The sequence below is a fragment of the Leptopilina boulardi genome, unplaced genomic scaffold (genome assembly GCF_019393585.1).
Source record: "Leptopilina boulardi isolate dan_hultmark-lab unplaced genomic scaffold, ZJU_Lbou_2.1 LbouV2_324, whole genome shotgun sequence".
Classification (NCBI taxonomy): domain Eukaryota; kingdom Metazoa; phylum Arthropoda; class Insecta; order Hymenoptera; family Figitidae; genus Leptopilina; species Leptopilina boulardi.
The window spans coordinates 3,095,913-3,102,119 of NW_026137890.1; the positions used below are offsets into that span (position 1 = coordinate 3,095,913).

Below are 6,207 nucleotides of genomic sequence, written 5' to 3' on the forward strand. Positions count from 1 at the left end.
ACTTTTAGTGACATTTAATCTATTTTTGATGTAATGTAATTATGTAAATTATAAACAATTTTTTTACATAGATATTTACATTTACATTTACCCTACAGTTTTACTAACAATGGATATTTTATTCTATTTTGCATCGCATTTGAAAAATGTTTCTTTTTCATTTAGTAAGGGATTAAAAGAAAAAGGATTTAAAAAGGATTTTAAAAAAAGAGATTTAACATTGAAAATTAAAATTTTTAATTTAAAGTGATTCGTTTGGGAAATTCTGACCTGAAGCATTACAAAAAATTTAAATTACATATTTATAATAGATTAATGCATTTATTAATTCTTCATATCCCATTAATTGATTTTTCTTATTTTCCGATTCTGACTTTAAACCAAATTTTCCTTCAGATGAATGCTTCGAATTTCAGTTGATTCGAAAGTTGTTTTTTGTTCTCCAAGGAATTCTCTAATCCATTATTCATTAGTGAGACTTAATTCCCTTCGACCAGAAACCTGTTAAAACACAAATATAAATTACATAAACATTAATGGAAAATGGAAAACCGTTTATAGGGGATTCATTAAGAGTTCAATTAGAAAAAAAATGAATCAAAATTTTTAAAAATCGGTTCAATATAAACAGAGTTTTGCTGTCCGCTAGTTAAAAAAACGTCGTTTCAAGAGAAACGCGTTTCAACAAATAACTTTGAAAATTACAAATTTTTGCCAAAATTTGATATTAAAAAAATTGCAAGACATTTTTTACGTGCTTAAAATTGCTTTTCCTCATAGTGCGAATAAAAATTTTCTATTTTTGATTTAAAAGTTTGGAATTATATGATGATTTGTGATAAGAAAATGTAAGAACAAAAAGATTGATGTTTTTGTTAAAGAGTTTAAAATATGTTGTATTCCACGCGAACCAACTTATCATCAAAATTGACATTTCTAAATTGGGTCAAATTTTTTCACCTGTTCGTACTCCACGAAAAAGAGGTTTATGATTTTTTTCAAATTTTTCTGTTCAGCTGTTTAAGAGATATGAATTTTTCAAAATTTTAAATTTTTGAGAAAAACATTTTTTTGATTGATTATCACTTCTAAAAAAATAGATCAATTTTAATGCTACTAAAATGGAAATTTGTAGTTATTAGATCAACTTTTCAAAAATTTCTTGCAAAAAATTGTCAAAAATGTATTAACGGCTTATTTTGTTATTTTTGTGTGTTTAAATCTTATTTTTAAAGCTTTTTGTATCTGAAAAAATATAGTAAAAAAATATAGCAAAAATCATTTTCCCACAACGGAACTAGTCTTGCAATTTGATTAAAAAAAGTAGTTTTGTATAAAAATTATATAAAAATTGATGAATACAAACAACTTTAAAAATAAGAGTTTTATCTGTAAAATACAAAGAAGTGGTAAATGAATTTTCAATAATTTTTTGAATCAAATTTTTTAAAAGCTCATCTAAAAAGTAAAAACATTCATATTAGTAACATTTAAATTTACCACTTTTGTAGAAGTTATAAACAATCAAATAAATATTTTTCTTAAAAATTGTAAATTTTGAAAAATTTATATCTTCTATACGGTTGGATAAAAAAATTTGAAAAAAATCATGAGGCGTTTTTTTGTGGTGTGCAAAGAGGTAAAAAAAATTGAGCAAATTTAAAAATGTCAATTTTTATGATATGTTGATTTGGCATGGAATATCTCATATGCATGTGATCAAGTTGTTGATTATCATTTTCTGAAAAAAAATAAAAAATCATACTTTTTTACAATTTTTACATAGGTAATACAATGGTTATTTTGATCCCATAAAAATTGTATATAAATAATAATAAATGCCTCGTTTTTGAAAATTGAAATTTTCTTTTGAAGATAATTACTATTATATTAATTTCATATTTGAATTTTTTAATATCAATTAATTATTTCATCATGGATCTCTATATTTATGTAAGTAAACTTTATCAATTAAAAATATTGCATATTACCTTCAGCAGCCTTTTCATCACTAGGTCAGGCAATCTCTGTTGCTTCCTCGATGATTTTTCTGCTTGCCGTCTTTAATCAAATGGTGAATCTCAAAAAGTCGTTTCTTGCAATAATTGTCATTAACAAAGTCATTGACATATTTCAGTGAAATAATTTTCCCAAGCACGGGATCGTCTTCTACTTTTAGAGCTAAAAAAAGAAAAAGATTATTTCAGATGAAAAATTGAATATTGACCTGATCCATATCAAATCATGCAGGCAGTCCGATGATAGATTCCGAATTGACTTGACAATGAAATATGTTATTCTACTTGAAAAATAAAGAAATACGTATTTTTTTATTTTTTGATACGACTTTTTTTGGACGTTTTACGAATATTTGAAGATTTTATGAAAAAATTCGATTTTTTTGCATTTTCATCTTTAAAATCGTATATCTTCCGTAAATTTCAACCATTTTTGTTCGTCTTGGACTCATTTTTTTCGTTTTTTTATATTCTTTCAAGAAAAAGGACGTAGAGAGAAAAATATTGAAAAATAAAGACAAAAATTCAATTTTTCGAAAAAACAAAAAAAAATTTTTTCTCGAAAAGGCCACCTTCTTTTTGCTCCAAATTTTCAGGAATAATTGGTACTCATGTGTACTACTTTCCATAAAAATTTCATTTGGTATTTTTTTGTTTCTTAAGAGAAAAAAAATTATTTCCAATTTTTCATTAAAAAATTTAAAATTCCGCAATTTTCAAGGTTTCTGGTTGTTCCTGGGCTTATTTCTTCACTTTTTAACATAATTAAAAAAGATCTTGTCAAAAATAAATTATGTTGGTAATTAGCAATATTATTTAAGAATTAAAAAACGAAAATAAAATGTTTAAAAAAATTTTCCTTTTTCTGCTACTATTTTATAATTATAATAACCATTTTTATAATTCTTAAGATTTATTTTATTAGGTATTGACCTATTCTGAAGACTATATCTATAAAAGAGAATATAATTTCTACATTTAATTTTCATCTAATTAAGCTAATCTAATTTTCATCTAATTTACTTTGTAATTTTGCATTCCTCATGAATAAAAGACTGTTGTTTTGATGTGTTTAATTAAAATCTTTTATTTAAAAATAATTTTTTATTCCTCAGGCACAAAAATGGCGCTTTCAGATATCAGCCGACAGGACGTAAACAAAAAAATACCAAATGAAATTTTTATGGAAAGTAGTACACATGAGTACCAATTATTCCTGAAAATTTGGAGCAAAAAGAAGGTGGCCTTTTCGAGAAAAAATTTTTTTTTGTTTTTTCGAAAAATTTAATTTTTGTCTTTATTTTTCAATATTTTTCTCTCTACGTCCTTTTTCTTGAAAGAATATAAAAAAACGAAAAAAATGAGTCCAAGACGAACAAAAATGGTTGAAATTTACGGAAGATATACGATTTTAAAGATGAAAATGCAAAAAAATCGAATTTTTTCATAAAATCTTCAAATATTCGTAAAACGTCCAAAAAAAGTCGTATCAAAAAATAAAAAAATACGTATTTCTTTATTTTTCAAGTAGAATAACATATTTCATTGTCAAGTCAATTCGGAATCTATCATCGGACTGCCTGCATGATTTGATATGGATCAGGTCAATATTCAATTTTTCATCTGAAATAATCTTTTTCTTTTTTTAGCTCTAAAAGTAGAAGACGATCCCGTGCTTGGGAAAATTATTTCACTGAAATATGTCAATGACTTTGTTAATGACAATTATTGCAAGAAACGACTTTTTGAGATTCACCATTTGATTAAAGACGGCAAGCAGAAAAATCATCGAGGAAGCAACAGAGATTGCCTGACCTAGTGATGAAAAGGCTGCTGAAGGTAATATGCAATATTTTTAATTGATAAAGTTTACTTACATAAATATAGAGATCCATGATGAAATAATTAATTGATATTAAAAAATTCAAATATGAAATTAATATAATAGTAATTATCTTCAAAAGAAAATTTCAATTTTCAAAAACGAGGCATTTATTATTATTTATATACAATTTTTATGGGATCAAAATAACCATTGTATTACCTATGTAAAAATTGTAAAAAAGTATGATTTTTTATTTTTTTTCAGAAAATGATAATCAACAACTTGATCACATGCATATGAGATATTCCATGCCAAATCAACATATCATAAAAATTGACATTTTTAAATTTGCTCAATTTTTTTTACCTCTTTGCACACCACAAAAAAACGCCTCATGATTTTTTTCAAATTTTTTTATCCAACCGTATAGAAGATATAAATTTTTCAAAATTTACAATTTTTAAGAAAAATATTTATTTGATTGTTTATAACTTCTACAAAAGTGGTAAATTTAAATGTTACTAATATGAATGTTTTTACTTTTTAGATGAGCTTTTAAAAAATTTGATTCAAAAAATTATTGAAAATTCATTTACCACTTCTTTGTATTTTACAGATAAAACTCTTATTTTTAAAGTTGTTTGTATTCATCAATTTTTATATAATTTTTATACAAAACTACTTTTTTTAATCAAATTGCAAGACTAGTTCCGTTGTGGGAAAATGATTTTTGCTATATTTTTTTACTATATTTTTTCAGATACAAAAAGCTTTAAAAATAAGATTTAAACACACAAAAATAACAAAATAAGCCGTTAATACATTTTTGACAATTTTTTGCAAGAAATTTTTGAAAAGTTGATCTAATAACTACAAATTTCCATTTTAGTAGCATTAAAATTGATCTATTTTTTTAGAAGTGATAATCAATCAAAAAAATGTTTTTCTCAAAAATTTAAAATTTTGAAAAATTCATATCTCTTAAACAGCTGAACAGAAAAATTTGAAAAAAATCATAAACCTCTTTTTCGTGGAGTACGAACAGGTGAAAAAATTTGACCCAATTTAGAAATGTCAATTTTGATGATAAGTTGGTTCGCGTGGAATACAACATATTTTAAACTCTTTAACAAAAACATCAATCTTTTTGTTCTTACATTTTCTTATCACAAATCATCATATAATTCCAAACTTTTAAATCAAAAATAGAAAATTTTTATTCGCACTATGAGGAAAAGCAATTTTAAGCACGTAAAAAATGTCTTGCAATTTTTTTAATATCAAATTTTGGCAAAAATTTGTAATTTTCAAAGTTATTTGTTGAAACGCGTTTCTCTTGAAACGACGTTTTTTTAACTAGCGGACAGCAAAACTCTGTTTATATTGAACCGATTTTTAAAAATTTTGATTCATTTTTTTTCTAATTGAACTCTTAATGAATCCCCTATAAACGGTTTTCCATTTTCCATTAATGTTTATGTAATTTATATTTGTGTTTTAACAGGTTTCTGGTCGAAGGGAATTAAGTCTCACTAATGAATAATGGATTAGAGAATTCCTTGGAGAACAAAAAACAACTTTCGAATCAACTGAAATTCGAAGCATTCATCTGAAGGAAAATTTGGTTTAAAGTCAGAATCGGAAAATAAGAAAAATCAATTAATGGGATATGAAGAATTAATAAATGCATTAATCTATTATAAATATGTAATTTAAATTTTTTGTAATGCTTCAGGTCAGAATTTCCCAAACGAATCACTTTAAATTAAAAATTTTAATTTTCAATGTTAAATCTCTTTTTTTAAAATCCTTTTTAAATCCTTTTTCTTTTAATCCCTTACTAAATGAAAAAGAAACATTTTTCAAATGCGATGCAAAATAGAATAAAATATCCATTGTTAGTAAAACTGTAGGGTAAATGTAAATGTAAATATCTATGTAAAAAAATTGTTTATAATTTACATAATTACATTACATCAAAAATAGATTAAATGTCACTAAAAGTTTTTGAAATCTCACACAGAAAATGTGAAAAAAGCATGCAAATTTTTATTTTAAGAAATATTTTTAATTTTAATAAAATTTTTCGAAAAAAATTAAAATAATTTTAATTAAACTAAATTCAATTTAAAATTATTACAATTCTAAATAATAACATTTCAACAATTATTTTTTAACAAATGTTAGATTCAGAAATTTTAAACAATTTTCTTTCCACTGTTTCCTACAATTATTTGTCATTTAAATATTCAAGAAATTTTTATTTAGAAAAATATAATGATAAAAATAATAATTATTATCATTAATATAAAAGTGATTTTTTTAATAAAATTTTTTTATCAATTTCTATTTTACCATTGGTAT

The 6,207-nt window shown here is 23.5% G+C and overlaps 2 long non-coding RNA genes across 2 annotated transcripts; one reads left to right on the plus strand and one right to left on the minus strand.

The window, feature by feature from the left end:
- Positions 1-220: 220 nt before the first annotated feature.
- Positions 221-2,658, minus strand: LOC127284414 (uncharacterized). Its single transcript, XR_007843479.1, has 2 exons — positions 1,992-2,658; positions 221-501 (listed from the first exon to the last, which is right to left on the minus strand). It is a non-coding gene; the product is annotated as an uncharacterized LOC127284414 (long non-coding RNA).
- Positions 2,659-3,582: 924 nt separating this feature from the next.
- On the plus strand, positions 3,583-5,628 carry LOC127284413 (uncharacterized). The gene is made up of 2 exons (XR_007843478.1): positions 3,583-3,857; positions 5,348-5,628. It is a non-coding gene; the product is annotated as an uncharacterized LOC127284413 (long non-coding RNA).
- The last annotated feature ends 579 nt before the right edge of the window (positions 5,629-6,207 follow it).